General features: G+C 36.4%; 1 protein-coding gene across 2 annotated transcripts in view; it reads left to right on the forward strand.

The window, feature by feature from the left end:
* FGF12 (fibroblast growth factor 12) overlaps positions 1–24,054 on the forward strand; it is a 363,040-nt gene that overhangs the window by 219,845 nt on the left and 119,141 nt on the right. The window lies entirely within an intron of this gene.

A 24,054-nucleotide genomic window follows, 5' to 3' on the forward strand; every position in this document is an offset into this window, starting at 1 on the left:
GAAGACCCAAGTCCAAGTAGGCTGGGCACAATAGGTATAAAATCAAGGATTGTTGAATGAATGCGTGATGTTCAGCTGTCTCTTAAAATCTATTTTCTGTGTAAACTGAAGCTGATGAAGTCATTATAAATGTACCTTTCCTTTCCTGAATGATTATCAGTGTTTTCTCCAAATGGTACCTAATTTCTCATAGAGATTTTATGGTGCTAATAGGCTCGATTATTGGTGAATAATTTGAATTTATGATGCGACAGCAAATGTGCTCTAACAGAGTGGTGGTTTTTGACCACGATATAAATAAAGCAAAGCTTACAAGACATGGTGCACAGAAAATTCATGAGGAAGGTTTGAAGACATTTAAAATGCTAAGAGAGTGCGTATATCCTGAGTGTATAGTTTGCAGCCAATCTTTAAAGTGCATTTCCAAATAGAAAAGTGAATTTATAAAAATGTTCTGTGTGCCTTGGTAACAAACCCAAGCTAGATTAGGATAGACTCACTAACTGAAGATTTTTGATGACTCTGTTATTGAAAATTCATTGCTGAAAGGGTTGATGTGAGCTCTGCTTGTTTGAGTGCCTCTATCATCGCCAGAATCCTAATTATGAAAACTTTATAGTTGATGATTCAAGAAATAAGATGGCCATGGATGAACTTTCAGGCTTTTAGTTGAAAATGCAGAATCATCAATTAAGATAAATATCATTTGGATTTGATCATAAATTTAATCTGAATTTCATATATAACAAAAGATCATATTATCATTTAGTGAAGATTTTTTTAAAAATTAGTCATAGGCATAAATCCAATTTTTAATGGAAGATTCATGAATCCCTTGGGAGAATTTTGTGTTTCCCTTAAATGACACCCAGATGGTTTATGTAATTGTGCTGCAGCGTTGATAATATTTTCTGATAACTCAATGCAATCTGCATCAATTGCTATAGATTCCTCTGGTTTCTTCCTGTGAAAGAGTTTTCTTGTGTTAACCTATTTTGTGAATGAAGGATCACTGTCCCACACAGTAGTATTGCAATTCACAGACTTATTTTTCAGCACCCACATTTCCCTTGAAAACTTGTCGCTTCTGTCTAAAGTTATTCGTAATACTTAATCAGTTTGGGCAAAATTTTCATTCTACAATTTTCATTCTAGAGATGCTAAGGTCTTCTTAAACAGTGACTGACATCTTTACTTTTTCTTAATAACATGAGTCATCAAGGGAAGCTACTGCACCCGGAAAGTCTTTCTGGCTCAGGGAAAGTTAAGGAAGTATCTTTTATTTGTGCTTCTGTATGGTGTTTATATCTATTTAATAGTGTTTACCACTTTATTTTGAAAACAATATCTTGTGCCTCATACCATTAACAGTGAGTTTCTCAAAAGCAAGTGATTCAGCTGCCATGTTAACCTTTGTAAACTCAGGTTCTAGACTAGTTCTTGGTACGTAGTAAGTATTAAATAAATAGTTGTTCTTGAAATCTAGATGAATGCTTTGCTCTTTTCAGTCACATTCTCAGAGGCATTTAAGGTTTTGTATTTATTTGCTCCTCCACTCAATGACCCCATTCTCTTCTGGGGTTAGTGGTTTTATGGCTTTGGCTAGCTTTTCCCATGTAATCTATTCTCGCTTCTGTTAGCTTTCAGAGCCTTTTTTTTTTGTGGTTGCTGCTTCTAATCTTCTTTGATGCAACAGATCAGTTCACTAAACACATTAAAACAATAAGCTAAATTTTACGGACTGTTAACTTCGGAACAAAGCTATATGCTTAGCATTGGGTTAGCATCACAGTGGGACAAAGAAAATATAAGATGTGGTTCCTTCCTGATTTATTTGGAAAGACAATATATATAAAGAGAACACAACTGGAGAATGAGGTAATATGTATTCAGCACTGAATTGTGCAGTGCAGATGAGGGTAAAGGAAGTAAGGCTAAGGGAAATAGGAAATCAAAGAAGGCTTAAATTATCATGGCAGGCTCTGTGATTCAATCTAAACCTTGTAAGTTAAGCAAAGAGAAATAGATCGTGTGACTGACAGTATTGAAGTTATTTGGAAGAAAATGTCTAATGTAGCAAATATTAGATTTAAAAAAAAATTTTAAACCTAAGAGTCTCTAATTTCTTTTGGGTCACTCAAGGAATCCATTTATGTTTGACCATTCATTTTCTATTTAGTGTTATTTTTATATGTAAATCACCTCATTTAGAATTGGACAGAATGTAAACTCCGAAGAAGATATTTTGAAAGTATGGAATGGATGACATTGTTTTATGTAGCAGTATTGACTAGCAGAGCATACGTTTTAAATCTCTGCAACAAGCAGTCACCCGTCTATACACTACAGGTGTTTGTCTCATGGCTCAGCAATGAATGCATAAAGCCTTAAAGTTCCCTATAAGTAGCCAAAACCCTACTCTGCTCTCGTGGAACATTATTTAATTATTTGCTGATAAAATGAAGACAGTTCGACAAAAATATCAATCTCGGTAGCATATTCAAAACAATTATCCTAACTATTTTTAAAATATAAATTATTACAATTAATAAACGGTATTTTTTTCTTTATTGGTTTTATGAATATGTTTATACCATCTTCTCATATATGCCTTTTTGAAAACTGTTTAAACCGTCATTGATGGAAACCCTTGCATCCTCCATTAGTATGCATATCTAAAACAGCCAAAACTCTGGTCATAATTCTAGACATCAGTCAATTTAACCTGACTGTAGATCACTCTGAGTAAATAAAAGAAGAACAGACTCTCGGGTGCTTTAATCTCTCCATAGCTCAGTAATACCACAGTACTCACCACTCGTAACTGAAAGGGAAGTATTTCAACCAAAGTCTACTATTTATGCATATTTGACTTGGAGGGATTCATGATTTGACAAGAAACATAGAAAGACTAACATACTGGAGAGAAAAAAAGAGAATTCTAATAATCCATCATCAATACTCCAAACTTCAACATCCTTGTTAGACTGGAAAGTTTTCTCATGGTGCCAGCAACACATGTGATGGAAAATCCAGCCAGATAATCTGATTACATACTCACCGGAGCACTGGGATTAGTCCTCTTCCTCAGCTTCAAGTTCATGTTGTAGTACAAGCATCTCTTACTTCAAGATACGGTTTTATTATCAAATCCTTTTTGAAACCTTCACTTGCATTAGCAGAATTAATGGCTTTCCCCCTCTCAATAAAAAATTCTGTGCTTATTTAAGTAAATAAGATACATTTTTATTTAATTGAATATATATCCTTCTCTCCTAAGCTGTTATCTACTCAGGGACACACACCAGGCTGTGCTCACTTTTTTTATCTCCAACACATAGTAGGTGCTCAGACATTTGTTGTCATAATAAATGAACATACGTAGTTTTTAGTTGACTTGATTGTCTCTGGTTGTTTCCACTAAAACAAAATAACTTTGACATAGTATACAACCTTACTCAATGTTCTTACAACAGGATGTATTTTCAGAGTGGTAGTATTTCATTTACTTCATGCAAAAAGTTTTAATTAGAAATAATTATTTTGGTCTGACCCAAAAGGAGATTCACAGCATGAAACCAAAAGTAAAAGTATAATTAGGTTCTAGGACAGTTTAGTTTTGTTAGAGAGGGGTAGAAAATGAAACAAGAGCTTCAGAATTTAAAAGAATTTCAAATTATAGTGAGAAAATAGCAGTAAGAAAAATATACTCACATGATAAATTCTTAGAGAAATGCTTATTTATGTATGTAGGCCAATTTAAAAAACAGGAATGAATTATACCTAACAAAATTTCATGTACTCATTTCACTTATTCCCTATAATAAATTGATAGTCTTCATAACTCATTCGTCTAGAAAATAAGTCCTTGACATAAAGAGATTTCTTTGGGATTAAAGTGAAAAGGAATACTAGATTTGGAGTCAGGAAGCTTGAATTTCAGTTCTGGCTTGACCCATTAAGAATTATGTGGTTATGGCCAAGTCCCTCTATTTTTCTGAGACTTAGATACTTCATCTGTAAAACTGAGATAATAATCCCAACTCTCATAAGAATTAATTGCTTAACTACCACTAAGGGCTATAGGAATTAAATGGGGTGACATATTATACTTCATGTCACAAGGACCAATATATAATTCCAGGTTTGAACAGCTCTTTCATTTGCCAGGCTGGATTAAAGTCCACATAGTAAGTATGATACCGGAATAACTTGTTGTATGTCTAGACTATAATGTATCTTTGAATATAGGCTACTTTCCCCACTCATTCATTGGTGGTGCCTAACTGGGGTAGTTCCCAGGAAGTCCATTCAGCTTGTTGAATGTGAATCCCAGTCACATCGATAACTTCAGTGTCACCAACACTCTGACTGGAGCTCAGAGCTCTCTGCCTAACATCAGGGCCAAGAAGTCACAGGTCCAGCTTCCACATTGGTTTTCCAAGGGGCTAACTCATTTTAAGACTTCTAACCCAAAGATTCTCTGACTCTGGGAAAGCCAGTATATGACAATAAAGCCTATCCACAGTTCAGTGTTTCTGAGTTATCAGAACGTTAGATTTGGAGTTTTGTTCTTTTTACCCCTAACTGTATCGATCTGCCATGAGAGTCATGACAACATTTCTGTCTCCCTGTGGAATGGTTGATAAAAAGACAGCTCTGCAGTGTGACCTCCTTCTCGAAAATCCAAATAAATGAATACCTTTTGTTCTTCCTCTTTTTGCCTCCCTCCCCTTTTGGTTCCCATCCGCTGCAGCTAGCTAGAGACTCGTATCATTGGGAAGCCAAATTACAAAGCTACTAGTTTTTTTGTTGTTGTTGTTGTTGTTTAATTATGTTAGAAATTTCTGGTGTAAAGATGACTTGAAGGGCAGAATAGGAGACAACTATAATTGGAGCATATTTCAGCAAAGATCTCGAAGTGTTTGAATAACCACATGACCATTTAAGAATAGTAATCGATTATTCATGATGGGCAGGGTGCCATGTGACCATCAAGATATCATCAAAAACTTTCCAGTTTAGAAAGGATGTTGAAGTTTGGAGTATTAACTACAGATGCCTCTCTTTCAGGTTCTTTCCTGTAGAAAGTAGGGACAAAGTGCAAATGGGACCAAATTATCAGTTATCTTATTAGTGGCAAGTGCCTAGTAGTTGGAAAAGCTGCAATGCAGAATTCAGTGTTGACCTGAGACAAACGTATGAGGTAACTCTTAGGTCTCTAAGTGTAGACTTTAGAGCTAGAGGCTACCTGTGAGGAGAGCTGTGCTCTTTACCCATTCAGCTACACACAGGTTCTCTGGTGGTGCAGGGATGAAGGAAAGAATGGTGGTCCTCCACTTGTGCCTCAGGTGAGAGCATCTGGACTCTCTCTAAGAAGTGCTGATTACACCGGGATAGGAAGGGAAGGAGGGACCTTAGTCTCTGTGCCAGGCAGTGAAATAGACAGAATGTTGTGTTGTTTTTTTGTTTTGTTTTTCTTTCCCCGCATTTGAACCTAAGTAACCCTATTCATTTTTCATATAGCCCAACGAACATGAAATTTTGACCAATAAGATTACCCACTACTGATACAGAATAAACAGGTAGCCATAGTAACTGGAAGTCCATTTCTCTGTTGTGGTAAAGGAGGGTGGTGGTGATAACTGGGATTCTGTCCTAACAAGGAGTGATAAAATGTGTATACAAATAACTACTATAACTAAAGTCCCCTAAAAAGTTAAATACTGTAGTTATTTAATTATATGTGTTCATGGAGATTATGTTAAATCTTTTGAGAATGAAGCTGAATATAAATAATCAAATAAATACTTGTGCTTATCTTTTAATGAAAAGTTCAGTTGCCTCTCTGATGTCAAAGAAATACAAATAGATAATATTTTGTTTGTGTAAAAAACAAATTGAATCATGAGGTTATATTCAGAGAGAATCACAATTGAAAGAGACTGTTGCATACTTTTATTAATATTGCAAATAATATAAATAATGAGAATAGTTGTTATGTACTGTGGCCCCGTATGTGCCAGGTCTGTACAAGATGTTCCATGGTGGTTACATTTATCCAAATATTTTAGATAACATTCAGAGATATGTTTTATGTCATTCTCCTTATGAAAAATCTTTTCATACCTATGTTGTAGCTTTAAATTATTTTTGAAAGTCTGGTTCAAGAATCATCTCTTCTGTCTTCCATAGTTGTGCCTCACCTACATTACTTCTTCATTGTCAAAAATCCTGTGGTACTGCCTGCAGAACATAGTCAGCACTGATCCAGCAGTACAGGCACTCATTTTATCTGTTTATGTAGATATGTCTTATGCCCCACTTATCTCATGGGCAGAAATCAAGCTCTATATGTCTCTGTAGTCTCCCCCCACAATCCCATCTCACTTACTATATTACATATAATAAATCCTCAATAATAATTAACTTGTGGTTAATACCTCCTGTGCGTTGGAAATGAGGAGGATCCTTACAATTTGGATTTTTATGTTTAAATGGCATTAATTCATATAACTCACCTAATTATATGAAAAGTAAATAGATTTCATTCCCATGCACAGCAAAATAACTTATTTCTGACAAAATTTAACATCTTAGACCTTCTGTACTGGATATTGTGCAATTCTTGATAAATAGACTTTTCTTTGTGGCCTAATCCTTGATTGAGAAACATTAGTTTCCTATTTTGTCTGTTTTGTTCTCTAGCATCTCCATCTTCCAAGATATGTAGCATAATTATAAAGAGATAGAATTTGCTGAGAAAAAGCATCATATAATTTAAAGGTCAGTTGCTTGGGAATTAGGAACCTTGCTCTATTTCTATTTGGCTTCTAATTTCATAATAGAACTTTGGGGGGTGCTTTCATTCTAATTCAACTAGTACTTACGGAATGCTCATTATATGTTAGTCACTGTTCTAAACTCTGGAGATATTGTAGAGAACAAAATGTACAAACGTGTTTGCTTTTGTGGGCATACATTCTAGTTTCCCTTTTATGAGCTATGGTATATTTTCCTATAAATAACGAACTCCCCACTTGATAACATGAAAAGATTGGATCTGAAAATCTCTCAGGATCCTACCATGTTTAGCATTTCAGAATATGATTATGATACATAATGGTTGTTGCAGTTAAAGGCTAGAAGTTATGATTACCAAATGGGAACCATTGTGCTTTTCCAAGATATTAACAGTAAAATGACCTACCTTGGTCACTATAGGGTCAAATGTCTTCAAAGAAGCCTGTCCCCAGATAGGGGACTTCTGCTTCATGTCTAAGGTAGGCAAGCTTTGGTTCAGAGCTCTCAATCTGGTCTCTTATTCATTTGCTAAAATATAAATTGATTCCAGCCTTCTAAGGGAGGAACCACTAAAAATTGCAAGATGAATGAATGATGATAACCTACATTAATATGGCAACAGAATTTGGGCTTATCTGCAAACCCTTTTAACCCTATCAGGAAATTGAATGAACAAGGGTAGCAGTAATCAAGATTCTTTAGAATCACATGAATATGTTACTAATTTGCATCATTCTCTGGAAACATCTACTAACTTTCTGTGGCCTTTACATAAGAAATAAGAATGAACCACAGGGTTCCACTGTTAGCTCAAAACCTATCTGACCTACCTCATGCTGAAAGGAAGTATCAAGTGAATCAAAGCCAGACCTGTAAGAATAAACCTAAAATCAATAAACAGGTAAATTATAGTCACTGTCCATCATATGTACCTAAAACACCATAATGTTGTTAATAATGTAATATAATCATAATATAATGTAGTAAGTGTTCTAATCATCTCATCTACTTAATGGTATGAGAACACATAGGAATGAATAAATATTAGTAAAGACTTTAGTGTGGGAGTAATACGTGTACTGGATAATGATAAATGTTGAGACTCTTATTGTTCTGTGAAAAGAAGAAAGGGCATTTCAGGTTCAGAAGGAACAACACATATAAAAGGGAAAAAATACAAAAGTGGTATTGGTCAATGAAAAATGAACTGCTGACTTCCGGTTCCTTATCATGCATGTAGAGAGCTGAGAAGTCCTCACTCCCATCCTTACAATAAGAAAAAAAGCTGAACAAACTGCACATCAACAACTCTTCTTAGATGCATCAAATAATTGAGGTCACAGGGCAAACTATCAGCTGAAAACTGAGGAGACAGGAAAATACAGAGGCAGAGCTTACTGGGAGCAGAAGCTGCAGCTGGATCCTGGTGGGGACACTGAAAGGGTAATTGACCAGTTGCTGGAGACTGAGAATGGACTAGCTTGAGAAAGAAAATCTCCTGGGGACCCAGCCTTCATGGGGGGGGGGGAGCAGTGGAGGCGGAGGGAGGGCACATTCTCATGAGCTTTAGCTTCAGGAGCCCCACCAAATTTTCAGGATAAATATTAGAGTAAAAGTCCTCTTGCATGTGGCTGGGGGTGAGGGGAAAGTAACCATTTTGGAATATACTGAGAGCATTTGTTCTCATTTGCAAAGGCCTTTCCTCAACGGAAACTATTTTACCAGAGCCTAACCAACATGGGTTTCACCAGAACCTAACTAGCTTAGGTTTTACCAGAGCCTAACCAAGAGGGAGAAGAGAAATGCCACACTCCATCCCATCTCTAGCCTTCCTATCTCACATAAGGGTGTAGAGCAGCGGTTCTCAACCTGTGGGTCACGACCCCTTTGGGGGTTGAATGACCCTTTCACAGGGGTCGCCAGGTACTTGTATGTGGGTGTATCTGCATGTGGGACTGGAGATGGATAGAGGAGCGGTGTCTTGGTTCCTAAGACCAACGAAAATATGTGTTTTCCGATGGTCTTCGGTGACCCCTGTGAAAAGTTGAGAACCACTGCTGTAGAGGGAGAAGCTGAGAAGCACCTGTGAGGATCACAGCCAGGGGCACAGCCCACTAAAAGGCTGAGACCTAATCATAGTTCTCAGTCATAGGTCTTGCCCCCATGCACACTTTACCACATCTGCAGGACTCCTATAATAACAGGGGTTATAGTTGTAAAGAATCACAAAGCTCATGCTCTAAGAAGAAGCCTCTAGGAAAACCCAAAGACAACAGGGGAGATAAAAACAAGAATAATAGAGGGAATTTAGTCTTGGACATCTGTAGCTATAGCAAACAGTAAACAGCCTACCTCCTAGCCAAATAAATATAAAACCTGGCACTAAAGGCCTTTTTACCTCAGTTTATTTTGCCCAATACATCATGTCTGATTTTACACAAAAATTACAAGCCATGCTAAAAGGTAAACACATAATTAGTAGAGACAAATCAAGCATGAGAAACAGACTCAGATGTGACAGAGATTTTTGGAATTATCAGACCAGGAATTTAACAGAAATATGGTTAATATAATAAAGACTTTAATGTAGAAAAGTGGACAGCATGGCAGAACAAATGGGTGATGTAAGCAGAGGAATGGAAACTAAAAAAATCAAGAGGCAATGATAACAATAAAAAATGCTAAAAGAAATAAAGAATGTCTTTCATGTGCTCGTTTGTACACTGGACAGGGTCAAGGGAAGAATCAAGGAGCTTCCATATATGTCAAGAGAAACTAAAACTGAAAAGTAAAAAGGAAAGAGAAGGAAAAACACCCAGAATAGAATAACCAAAAACTATGAGACAGTTACTAAAGGTGTAACATATGTATAATGTAAATACCAGAAGAGGAAGGTAGAAAAAAGGGATAGAAGAAATATTTGAAGTCATGTCTGAGAATTACCCAAAATCAATGACAGACACCAAACCCAAGACCCAGAAGCTCAGAGAACACTATGCAGGAAAATGCCAAAAAAAAATCTATACCTAGCCATTATCATATATAAACTTCAGAAAACTCAAAGAAAAAGAATATCTTGAAAGAATCTGGAGGGGACAAGTGACATTCTATAGAGGAACAAGCAAAGAATCTTATCAAAGTTATCTTCAGAAATTGAGCAGAAAATGGAATAAGATATTTAAAGTGTTTAAAGAAAAAATAAATAAACACCAACCTGGATTTCTTTATCCAGCACAATCATTTTTTAAAATTGGAGGAGAAATAAAGATTTTCTCAGACAAACAAGAACAGAAAATTTGTTGCCAGTAGCTCTATCTTACAAGAAATGGTAAAATTTATTTCTTCAAGAGAAGGAAAATGATATAGGTTAGAAAGTTGGATGTATGTAAATAAAGGAAGGGTGTTAGAGAAGAAATGAATGAAGGTAAAATAAATTATTTCATTTCTTTTTTTTAACTAAGTTTATCAGATTAATCATAACAACAATGTATTTCTAGTGATTATAGTCATGGATAAGTGAAATGAATGACAGTGATGTTATACAGGATGGAAGGGAGGAATTGGGAATATTCTGTTATAAGGTAATTGCACTATCTGTGAAGCAGTATAGCATTGTTTGAAAGTGGACTTGTACAGTTCTAACTGTACACTGCAAACTCTAAGACAATACTTAATTTTTAAAATATGATTGATATGCTAAGAAAGGAAGGAAATTCAATTATACTGTGGTTTTTTTTTTTTTTTTTTTTTAGCTGAGCCATCCTGCTACCTATTGGCAGCTCAGCGGCTGCTCAGCTCGGGCTGGACTCGAACCGCCNTTTTTAGCTGAGCCATCCTGCTACCTATTGGCAGCTCAGCGGCTGCTCAGCTCGGGCTGGACTCGAACCGCCGTTGCTCAGAGCTCAAACTCTTGAGCAAGCTCTTAACCAACTGAGCCACTCGGCCGGCCCTCCGGAAATTCAATTATATAAAATGATTAATTAAAACCAAAGAAGGCAGTAAAACAGTGAAAGACAATTAAAGACAAAAAGAAATAGTTACAAATATGACTTATATTAATCCAACTATAGTAATAATCACTGTAAATGTAAATGGTCTAGATACAGTAATTAAAAGAGATTATCAGTGAATTAAAAATAAAAATTGAGACCTAACCATAGGCCATCTATAAGAAACTCACTTGAAATATTAAGTCATATACAGATTAAAAGTAAAGAGATAGTGGGCCGGCTGAGTGACGTGTTGGTTAAGAGTTGGCTTGGGATGCCAACTCTGGGCAACAGGGCCCCAGTTCAGATCCCACATTGGGGCCAGTGACATTGTGCCCTCTACAGCTAAGATGGTAAACAACAGCTCGACCTGGAGCTGGGCTGGCATGTGATGGTGTAGGCTGCAGTGGGGCTGGACAGCAGCTGGCGTGAGCTGCTGTGGGCTGTTGTGAGAGGCCATCCAATGGCTGGTGACCGACTGCCTCACCTGGGAAGAGTACAATGATAATACCAACATGGGCCAGTGGGGGCAACATCCTCCACAACTAGACTGAAGAACAAAAGGGCAGCAACTTGTCTATTCCCCTTCCCCAATTCCCCAACGCTGTTCTCCTACCCCAATTCCCCAATTAAAAAAAAATCTTTAAAAAAAAAAAAGTAAAGGGACGGAAAATGATATATATGCTGGCACTAATCAAAAGGAAGCTGGAATACCTATTTTTATTTCAAACAAAGCAGGCTTCAGAGCAGGGAAAATTATCAGGGATAAACAACAGCATTACATAATAATAAAGGAGATCACTCTCCAAGAGACATAATGATACCCAATGTGTATGCATGCAAAACAACAAACAACATCAAAATACATGAGGTAACAACTTGCAGAACTGCAAGGAGATATAGATGTATCTACAATTGTAGTTGAAGACTTCAGTACCCTTCTATCAGTACTGGACAGACTTAGCAGGCAGAAAATCAATAAGAATATATTTGAACTAAACAGCATCATAAATCAATCAGATCTAATTGTCATTTATAGAATATGTTATCCAACAACAGCAGTGTGCACATTCTTCTTAGACTTACATGAAATGATCACCAAGATAAACCATATTTGGGGCCATAAAACACATGGTAACAAATTTAAAGGAATAGAAAGCATGCAAAGTATGCTCTCAGACTACAATGGTATTAAATTAGACAAATAACAGGAAGATAGCTGGAAAAATCCCAACATCCTTGGAGATTAATCAACACATTGGTCTAAGAAGAAGTATCCAGATAATTTTTTTAAAAAATGAACTAAAGGAAGATAAAAATGCAACTTACAAAAAAAAGAAAAGAAAAGAAACATGAGATGCATCCTCCTGAAACTGATATAATATTGTATGTCAATTATAATTGAAAACATATATATAAAGAAATTATGGAATGCAGTGAAAGCAGTGCTTAGAGGGAAATTTGTAACATTGAATGCATATAGAAGAAAGGAAGAAAGATCTAAAATTGACACTCTAAACTTCTCCTTAGGCAACTGGAAAAATCAGAGCAAATTAAATCCAAAGTAAGCAGAAGAAAATAAATAATAAAAATTTGGGCAGAAGTCAGCAAAATTGAAAACAGAATCAATATAGCAAATCAACAACCCAAAAGCAGGCTCTTTGAAAAAAAATCACTAAAATGGATAAACCTCTACCCAGGCTAACCAAGCAAAAAAATAGGAAAGACACAAATTACTAATATCAGAAATGAAAGAGGGGCAATCATGTATGATTAAGTGAACATTAAAAGGATAAGAAAGAAATATTATGAACAATTCTATGCTCATAAATTTGATAACTTGGATAAAATGGACAAAATCCTTAAAAGCACACACTACTAAATTCACATAAGGAAAAAGAGTCAATTTGAATAGTTCTATATCTATTAAAGAAATGAAATAATCTTCCCAAATAGAAAATACTAGGTCCTGATCATTTCACTGGTGCATTCTACCAAACATTTAAGGAAGGCATTTTACCAAATCTCTACAGTCTCTTCCAGAATATATTAATAGAAGCTGAGGAATACTCTCTAACTTATTTAGTGAGCCTAGAATTACCCTAATATCAAGAACAGACAAAGATATTACGAGAAAGGAAAATTACAGACCAATATCTCTCATGAATATAGATGAAAAATATCATCCAAATATTAGCCACTTGAATCCAAAAATTTGTAAAAAGACTTATACACCATGACCAAGTAGTATTTATTCAGGTATGCATGTCTGGTTTAACATTTGAAAATTAATTAATGTAATTCATCATATCAATGGGCAAAAGAAGAAAAATCATATGATTAATCAATAAACACATAAAAAGAATTTGACAAAATCCAAAACCAATTCATGGTAAGAATTCTTGGTGAGCCATAGATAAAAGGAAACTTTCTCAACTTGATAAAGAGTATCTACAGAAACATCTACTGTTAACATCACACTTAGAGGAGGGAGAATAGACATTTTCTCCCCAAGTTCATGACCAAAGAAAGGATGTGCCCCCTCCCCATTCCTATTCAACACCATACTTGAAGACTTAGCTAATTTATAAGACAAGAAAAGGAAAATAAGAGATATATAGATTGGCAAGAAAAATAAAACTGTCTTTGTTCTCAGATGATATGATTATGCATGCGGAAAATCTAAAAGAATCCCCAAAACTAAAACTAATAAGCACGTTTAGGAAGGTTGCAGTATATAAGATTAATATACAAAAGTCAGTTGCTTTCCTTTATACCACAAAGAATATTTGAAAGTTGAAATTAAAAATACATCATTTAGGACCGGCCGAGTGGCTCAGTTGGTTAAGAGCTCTCGCAAGAGTTCGATGCCCGGCATGAGCTGAGTTGCCGCTGAGCTGCCAACAGGTGGCAGGATGGCTCAGCTAAAAAAATAAATAAATAAAATAAATAAAAATTAAATTAAAAAAAATACACCATTTAAATTAACATCTAAACAAAATGAAATACTTAGATATAAATCAAAGAAAATATGCACATTGCAAAACTATGATGAAAGAAATCAAATATATTCTAAATAAATGGAAAAATATTACATGTTTATGGATAAGAAGATTAAATATTGTTAAAATGTCAGTTCTTACCAAGATTCAATGCAATCTCAGTCAAAATTCCAGCAAATTATTTTGTGGATATTGATAAACTGAAAAGCAGAAGACCTAGTAGCCAACATAATATTGAAGAACAAATTAGAGGTTTGATACTACCCAACTTCAAGAATTATTATAAAGCTACAATAATCGAGACAATGTGATATTGGTGAAAGAATAGACAGCAGTTCAATGGAACAGAATATAGAATATAGTCTAGAAATAGAACCACACCAATCAACTGATCTTTGACAAAGAAGTGAATATAATTCACTGGAGCAAAGATATTTTCAACAAATTGTGCTGTAACATCTGGACATCGATGTGCAATAAATAACTAAATAAATACACAGACCTTACACTGTTTACAACAATTAACTCAAAATGGATATACACCTAAATGTAAAAGCCCAAAACTATAAAACTCTTAGAGGATCTAGGCAATCTTGGGTTTGGCAATGAATTTTAATATAAAACACCAAAAGCTGGATAAATGAAAGAGAAAATTGATGTTAGACATACTGAAATTAAAATTTATGCTCTGTTAAAGACACCATTAAAAGAATGAGAAAACAAGCCACAGACTTAAAGAAAATATTTGCAAATCACGTATCCGATAAAGGATTTGTATCCAAAATATACAAAGAACTCTTAATACTCAATAATAAAGAAACAAATCATTCAATTTGAAAAATGGGCAAAAGTTCTGAACACACACCTCACCAAAGAAGATATATTATGGAAACAGCTTATGAAAAGATACTCAACATCATGTGACATTAGGGAATTGCAAATTAAAACAGTGAGACACCAGTACACACCTATTGGAATGGCTGCATTCTAAAACACTGGCATCATCAATACTGGTGAGGATGTGGAACAACAGGAACTCTTTGTCATTGCTGGTGAGAATGCAAAATGGTGCAGCCATTTTGGAAGACAGTTTATTACAAGGTTGAACATACTCGTAGGCTTAACATATAATCTAGTAATTGTTTTTATAGGTATTTACTCAAATGACTTGGAAACTTACGTCCACACAAAAAACCTGTATATCAATGTTTATAGCACCTTTATTCATACTTGCCAAAACTTGGAAGCCACAAATATATTTTTCCATGTCTGGATGGATGAACAAACTGTGGTAATTCCATACAATACAGTAAAACATTATTCAATGATACGAAGAAATGAGACACGGAAAGAGATGGAGCAACTTTAAATGCCTATTGCTGACTGAAAGAAACCAGTCTGAAAAGACTGTATATTGTATGATTTCAACTATATGAGCTTCTAGAAAAGGCAAACATATAGAGGCATTGAAAAGATTATTTCCAGGGGTTCAAGGGGAAGGAGGAAGAGAAAATTGAAAAGTTCATGTATACAGCATTTTTAGGATGGTAAAACTATTATATATGGAACTGTAATGGTAGACATATGACATCGTATATTTTCAAAGCCTATAAAACCATATAATACAAAGAGTAAACCCTATTGCAAATGGCAGGCTTTATTCAATCATAATGTATGAATATCAGTTCATATATTGTAATGAATATACCACATTAATGCAAGATATTAATAATAGGGGAAACTGTGTGGTGGGGAGGGGTTGTAGGTGTATGAGAACCCTCTGTAGTTTTTGCAAAATATTTCTGTAAACCTAAAACTTTTTAAAGAGTGAAGTGAACTGCTTAGTGTGGAATATAAGACTGAACAATTAATTCGAGGTCATATTGGGAAGGGCTGTATGAGTGTTCTTTAAAAAACGCTTTGACTTAGTCCACAGTAAAGTTGAGATGACTCAGGGAAGTCCACAATACAAAAATAGCATGTCAATCATGAACAAAAAAATAAAACCATACAAAATAAAGATTAAAATAGGAGGTTAATACATATGTACAAAAGGCAATCAGCTATGCCGAGCCATAGCCATAAAGGCCTATGGAACTTCTATATCTGACACAACAGATTGACCCAGAACTACTTGGAAGCTACGGTAAAAATAGAGATATAGTCATTTACATAGTTCTTGTCGTTTAATTTTGGGGCATAGCAAATGTAGCTACTCTTTAAAATTTTTGAACAACATCTCATAGGGGGAGTGTTGAAGGATGGCACACAACAGAAAATCCTTCACAACAAAAAGATGACTCTATTAGTATGAATTGTTTTGTACTATAACAATGAGTCGGGTCATGTTTTATATTTGAGTCTAGTAATTTCATACTGTCCTCATTTTCTTCTAGATTCAGTTTATTCATTCATTTATTCAAAAAAAAACCATGTGTTCACTACCTACTATGTCCCAGATATTTTATCTGGAAATTAGGAGAACTCTGCGAACAAATGCGAGCTTACACTCTAGTGAATTAATTGGACAATTGTTCAGAAATATTTAGCAGTGATAGGTTCAAGAATAGGTGTTAAAAATATAACTCCATAATAATTTGAAATACACATTTTACTTATTTTTTTATGAAAAACACTAATACCTAACTTATTAATCTTAAAGTGAATGAAGAGGAAAGAGACTTATAGCGTGTGACTAAGTAGAATTTTGCTTTGTCATGTCATTCAAATGAGTTTAGGTTAATTCTCATTTCTTACATATACTGTTATTGGAAATTTATGGAAATGACTCTATAAATCTCCAAGGAGACAGCCATTTTCATACCAGCATCTGCAACGTAGTCAGGAGGCCATTACAGAAAGTGTGAGGACTGACAACACGGAAGCCTTTCCACCCCAGGGTTGCGTAAGGACTGCAGGGAACAGATTTGGGAGGGCTGAAGCCACATACTTGTTGTTTTAGGTGAGCCCAGAGGGACTACCCCTAACCCCTCCACCCCAGCCTTGTGAGATCTCTGAAAGCTGTTTTCTCCAGGTGCTGCTAACTCCCCAGACTGAGGTCGCAGTGCTGCCATTAGCAGACGGGGACCTCTGGGAAGTTCCGTGAATGCCATGTTTGAGGAAATATCAGAGGGGTTACAAAATGACAATTTATTGCCATGTCACAATATTTTCACACCACCTGTAGTGGGTTGAATACTGTCCCCCCAAATTCTTGTCCACTGGGAACCTCACAGTGTGACCTTAGGCTCTTTGCAGAGCTAATTAATTGAAAACCTCAAGATGCTTTCTTACTTGATTTAGGGTTACTCCTAAATCCAATGACTGGTGCCCTAATAAGAAAAGACAAGGATGCAGAGACACACAGGCAATTAGGCCACAAGGAGACAGCGGCAGAGGTTGGAGTGTGCTGCTGTGTGCCAAGTAAATCGAGGATGTTGGGAATCCCCCCAAATTAGGAAGAGGCAAGAAAAAAATTCTTCCCTGGAGCGTTCAGAAGAAGCATGGCCCTTCTAATGTATTGATTTCCGACTTCTAGCTTCCAGAACTGTGAGAGAATAAATTTCTCTTGTTTTAAGTCATCCAGTTTGTGGTGATGTGAGAAACTGTAGAAAATGCAAGGAAAACACCTAGCCAAAATCTGAGGCCTCATCATTCAACGTGATAAATAAAAAGTTGAAAATAAAACATCTCCTACTGGCAGGATCTTCCAAATCCTTTGTGTAATGAAACAGAATCCAAAAAATAAATAAAACTTCACAAGGGGCATACATTTTTATGCTTTTAAGACAGGCCATGAGTGAAATTCATCTGACGTATCACATCTAAGCATAAAACACTGACTAAAAATTGGACTTTTTTAGCATGTATCATGTTTATTCTTATCCCTTGTTGGTTTTATTATGCACTTATTAATAGTCTGGGGTCAGATCCTAGCTTTTCTACTCACTAACTGATTTACATTGAGCAAGTTACTCTTTCTGCCTCAGTTTTCTCACTTGTCAAATGGAGATAATATTAATATTCCCAAGTTATAGGACTATTGTGAGGATTAAATAAATCAATAAACAGAAAGCATTTATAGCAGTACTTGGCTTATAGGACGTTCCTAAAGCATGTTAGATATTATAAGTATCTACTCAGCTACTTGAGATTTGTTTTGGAGAGACAATAGCATGAAACTATTAACTTTAAAGTAAGGAAAGACATACATAATGACAGGAAATGAAATCCTGAAGAATACTATTATCTAATTGTGGATAGTGTCATTAAAATATTGAGTTATTTTCCCATCTTATAACTAGCAAGTAAAAAGGCCAAATACCATGTTTCAAATTTCAAACACTGCATTCTTACTGCATTTTTTAAATTTAATGTTAAGCTCTGACAACAAAATAAATGTATTATCTGCTCCATTAACTAAAATTTGTTCAGAAAAAAACCTCATTACATTTTCAAAGTAGGATTCACAAAGCAAGCTGCCAAAACAGCTGTGCAGTTCTAAAAATACTAATAATAAATCTAAGTATAACCCATCACACTGTCTTAAAAATTACATTTAGGCTCCTTCAATATTTGAAATTATTTATATTTTCGGCCAGTTGACATATTATAAATTATATTTGTGATTGCATGTTAGGTTACGATACCATTTTTCAAAGGAGGACCTCTTAGGTACCTGTAAATTTTAAATGTCTCATCAGCCAGACGCTAAGCTAAATTGCGTAATTTAATATGTCTTACCTGCCCACCACACACATATTTTTTCAGAGCTGGAAATGAAATCCAAACGTGGAAGGGACCCTTGGAGCCTCACTAATCCATTCCCCTAATTTAATAGATGAGGAAACTCAAGCCCAGAGAAGGGAAGCTATTTACCGCATATCACACAGAAAGGTAGTGGCCAACTTGCTGTGCTCCTTTCCTCTTTCTCTTTTGCTTTACTCTCTGTGATGTATAATAGCTGAGTGCTTACTAATTGACAGGGGAAAGCCCATTCAGGAGCTCAGCTTCAGATTTTTACTTGGCTGCTTCTTCAGGGGTCACATGCTTAGTACTTAGAATTATGACCGCTGGAGCCAACACTGGTCAGGTTTGACTACTAGCATATCACTTGCTGGCTGTGGACTTGAATATCTCTGGACCTCAGTTTTCTCATCTATAAAATGGGGAATATAATAGTGACTATCTTGTCGTGTTGCTATGAAAATTAAAAGAGAAAAATACATAAAATATTTAGCAGGGTGTGATCACTCAATTCAAGTGAGCTATTCATAGTCTTACAGGATCTCTCTTAGCCTCAGTTTCCTCACCTGTAAAATGAGAGGCATATTTACCTCACAGAGATACTGCCAGGATTAAATCAAATTCTCTACAGGAATGTACATGCTACATATATAGAAATATACATGAACTTATACACTAAACAAGCATGATTTATAAGATGAAAGCGAAATACAATTTAACATTTGTTTTTTTTTCACTGTCCTGTAAAATTTGTACACTGGGGGAATTTTTCCCATGTGCCTGGATGAAACCCATCATTTTTCTTAAAGCTGTATAACATTTATTCATTTAATAAATTTAAGTTTCCCAGTTTATTGTAACATAAATAGTTCTTTATTCAAAGGCTCTTCATTTACCACTCCTACCCTGAGTTAGCTGCTGGCAGGGAACCCGCCCAGCTCTGCGCTCACTGCCACTGCCCGCACTCTAACCACTATGATCCACCCCTTCAAGGCTAGTTAGAGAATAGAAAGGGAGGCCAAGAGTTCTTACTTGATTGGTGCTACCAAGAGAAGATATTTGGGGTGACTCTTCCTCTCCTGTGGTTTTTTTATGGGTTCTTCAGAGACTTCTCCTACAGGGCTACCCGACTGCAATTCTGTGAGGTCATTGATGGCTTCTAACCTTCAAACCTATGCATTCCCATCAAACTCTGTTTTTCCAATTTCCACTCTGTATAGACTTTCCATTCTGCAGACCCTTACCCTCCCATCCTCACCTCTTGGACTGGGATTAAAATGGCTCTAGGCAGACTCTTGCTACCACGTGGCCCACACCTGGTCTGTGAGAAACACTCAGCCACCTTTGCCTTGACCAACTTTGGGAGTGCAGGTCGGTCAAAAATATAGCTACTCAATCGGCACTTCTCTGCGCTCTACCTTTCCCAGGTGGGATGTATTTTGACACTGGTCTGCTATGCTCCCTAATACAGTGGGAAGAAGATCAGGGTCTCTGAATGGTCTCACTGAAGACTGTCCTCTAGGTTTAAAGTGAAGACATGATCAAGTCCTACCCTACCCTTTCTACGTCTTCCTTATGGAATTTAGAGCAGTTGATAACCAGTGTTCACATTACCTATTTTTAAATATCCATGTTTTGGGGCATCATCCTTTGGAATTCATATATATTATATTTCGATGCCTAAATCAAAATGTGCAGTTTTTAAAAATTCTGTCATATACACAATGCCTATGCAGTTGGTATTTGTTAACAGAGTTTCTTTTCAGCTATCTAAGAACTGGTTAAAGTAAATGTCTGGAATGTACAGTTCATAGATCAGCTGAAGTGTTTATGACAGCATTGGGCCGCTAAGGTGGAAATGGGTGTATGAGGGGTAGGATGGAGGACAAGCATGACCACTACACCCCCATACAAAGGCCTAGCAGCAGGCTCCACTGCCCTGAACTCATGCAAGGGGAGAGGAATGTTTCAAGACCTGTGGGAAACAGTGGTGAGGACAGCAGCACAGGCATGGCTTCTGCAAGCCACGGTCTTAGTTACGCACTGACATTCAGCAAACAGTTTTCCTCTCCTGAACAAAATGAATGTAGATTTCAGGTGCTCTCGTCACACACACGCGAAATGATAACTCTGTGAGGAATCGCTAAGTTAATTAGTTTGACTGTAGTAATCATTTCACTATGTATATGTATGCCAAGCCACCATGTTGTATACTTTAAATACATACATCATTTATTTTAAAAAAGAAACTTTAAGTGAAGTCCCCAAAGGGGATTAACCAAATAGGTGCCCCCACAGCAGACCAAACGCCATTCTTTCTTCACTTTTGAAAGCTGTCTTCATCCTCTCTTTTGCAGTCATAGTTATGATGCATAAAGATGAAGATATCTGCAGAGTGCTTTCTCGTTGAGCCAAAGAAAAGTCATAGATGGTTTATGGCTTCCCCTCAAATCTGGCTTTCCCTGCCAGCGATGGCTTTTCCCTGTGGCCCAGGCTTATCTAAGCTTGAGGCAACTCTTTCCCTTAGAAACAAGCTATTCTCAGATAGGAACTGCAGTAAAACATTTTATCAATAAATCGAGAGTATTAAAATGAGAATCCCTTTCCCATAAGGCACTTTGGCTTTCTGTGACTTTATGAGAAAACATAAATTTAAAAACAAACCAGAACAACAAAAAATATAGTGGAGCCACACCCTAAAACCCTGTCAGACTACTTTCAAAATATTGTGATTTGTTCTTCCTGTATGACAGTTTAAACAGGCTTGTTCATATTACTAGCACTAGATTTCTAGAGTTCCTCTACATTGTGTTGGAGACCTGGTTTTGATTTGTTTCCCCAGACCTCTGTGAGGTGTGCTATTGTAAAGGGAAGGACACTCAGCACTTATGTGTGGACCACGGTCCCCAGAGTGAGTACACCGTGAAACATCTGTGAATCAGTTTTCCTGTCAGTGGGCATTTGGGTGGATTCACGGTTGTTGTTTTTTTTAAAGATTTTTTTTTTATTGGGGAATTGGGGGGATGGGAACAGTGCTGGGGAATTGGGGGAAGGGGAACAGACAAGTTGCTGTCATTTTTTTCTTCAGTCTAGTTGTGGAGGACGTTGCTTCACTGGCGCAAGTTGGCACCATCATTGCGCTCTTCCCGGGTGAGGCAGATCAGTCGCCGGCTTCTGGACGGCCGCTCACTGCGGCTGCTGGCCGCTCACGCTGGCTGTTGGCTACACACGGCAGCCCATGGCAACCCACTGCCACAGGGGCTGCAGCCTACGCCGTCGCCAGCGACTCACGGCTGCCCAGCTCCAGGTTGAGCTGTTGTTCAGCATCTTAGCTGTAGAGGGCAGTGTCACTGGCCCTCATATGTGGGATCCGAACCGGGGCCCTCTGGTGTCCCAAGCCAGTTCTTAACCATTGCGCCACTCGGCCGGCCCTCAAGGTTGTTTTTGAATGCTGCATAGATGAGCCTCTTTTAACTCCAAAGTTTAATGATTCTTGATAAATTACTGACTTTTAACATTTATAATCTAGAAGTAAGTAATCGTTGTTATATCTCTTACTAGTAGGTGCTGGGTTTATAGACAGTGGTTGGTTTTATACAAGGTTCTCTTGGTAATGTAATTGCCATTCGTTTCAGACTCCAAGCCAACAGGGATGCCAGTCCAGCCCAATAGGGTGACAGTAGGAGACATCTTTAAGACATTGGGATGTGGGATTATCTGGAAAAAATGATTAAGCCAATTTCATGATCTCTAACTTTTAGTTACTTCCCAGAGAACAAGAAATAAAGTTCAAATTCCTTGGCCAGACATACATATCTCTCCACATATTGTCCCCAAACTACATTCTTAGGTGTTCTTCTCACTCTAAACTTTACTTAAACTTTATTAACTTAAAAGGATACCTGATCATATCTGACCATTGAGCAAACTCACCATTCTTTTTCTATTTATTTTCCTGTATTGTTTCTATTAATTTTTCACTCAGAAAACATATTAGAAGCCTTTAGGAGCCTTTTCTAGTTCCCACAGGTAGAGATAATTCAACTTCCTCATATACAGAGGGTGCCAAAAAATGTATACACATTTTATATATAAACTGTATTAAAATTGCAATACTCAGTATATACCGATAACAAAAGATGACTATAAGTCATCTGTATACATTTTTTCTGGCATCTTCTGTATATAAAGCCTCATCCGCATGAAAGCTCTGGTGCCAGGTACTGCACAAAGGAAATGATAGATGCTAATTGTTTTTAATCTAAAACATTAATACCCAGCTTCATCATCCATGTTATGCAAGAGACCTGTTTTCACTCTTTAAGGATGGTTTTTTTTTCATTAAGAAAAATTGAAGGCACATGCCCCAGGCCATTAAGGCATCTTTTATTAAGGCATTAAAAAATAATCTCAACTGTTGACTTAGTACTAGTGGCATTATTGGAAAAAAAGAATATGATGCTTTCCGTGGTGACTAATATGGAGGGAACAGAGTTGATTTGGAAATGATCTATGTTTTAAGCAATTCATTTTTTTAGGGTCACACTGTGTCCCCCATATGTAAATAATTGGAAATCAGTTATGCCAATTTGAGCAAATGCTTATATCTACATAAAGTATTCACATATTATTGGCCTTGACTTCAGAAAAGCCAGACAATTAGATACCAGCTGTAAGTGGAAACCAGTTCTTTGTTGTTCTTTTTTCTTTTCCTCTCTCTCTCTCTCTCTCTCTCTCTCTCTCTCTCTCTCTCATCAAGTTCTTAGATCCTGGCTATCTTAGCTACCACCAAATGTTTGTTTGTTTGTTTGTTTTTTATGGTTTGCCACTATTATAAGCACTTTTCAGTTTTATTATTAAATAGCTTCTCTCAATTGCGTTAATAGACTTTGAAAAATTGTGAAGTATATACACAGTTGGCAAATGTGAAGTACCGGTATTTTACGTGTTTTGCTATGTCATTTGTTTTTGATATGGTACTGTATAAATTCTATAATACATATAAATTGGTCACTGAATTCCTCACTAGTGTAATATTTTGATGTGTGCTTACTGAATTAATATGTTATTTTGCAGAGGTTGTTGTATTGGGGAATGTTTATCCTGTGTTGTCTATCTAGGTAAAAATGTGTGTGGAAGATTTATCCTATAATTTCAGTACCTCTCTGGATATAGGAGGTAGTCCTTATTAACTCCATTCCTTCCTATTTTTCCAGATTTACCTTCAAAAATAGAGTAGAGGGAGTGTTCGTAGGACATCATGAAAGGTAATTATAACAGGATGTGTTAATCTTCAGGCATCTATTTTAGGTTTTATGTTTGTAACAATCTTCCTCTGCTTCAGTATAATTATCTGGCTGATAGTGATCAATCATTATGATGCTGATGACAGGCATTTTTCATTGTTTCAAGTTCTACTTTTTCAAATCGCTTACTTGACATCCTGAAGACTCAACTCCTTGAATCAATCCACCGAGCAGGGAGGGTACAGGCAGCAAGCAGACAAACTAACC

Source organism: Hipposideros armiger, unplaced genomic scaffold (genome assembly GCF_001890085.2).
Source record: "Hipposideros armiger isolate ML-2016 unplaced genomic scaffold, ASM189008v1 scaffold_891, whole genome shotgun sequence".
NCBI lineage: Eukaryota > Metazoa > Chordata > Mammalia > Chiroptera > Hipposideridae > Hipposideros > Hipposideros armiger.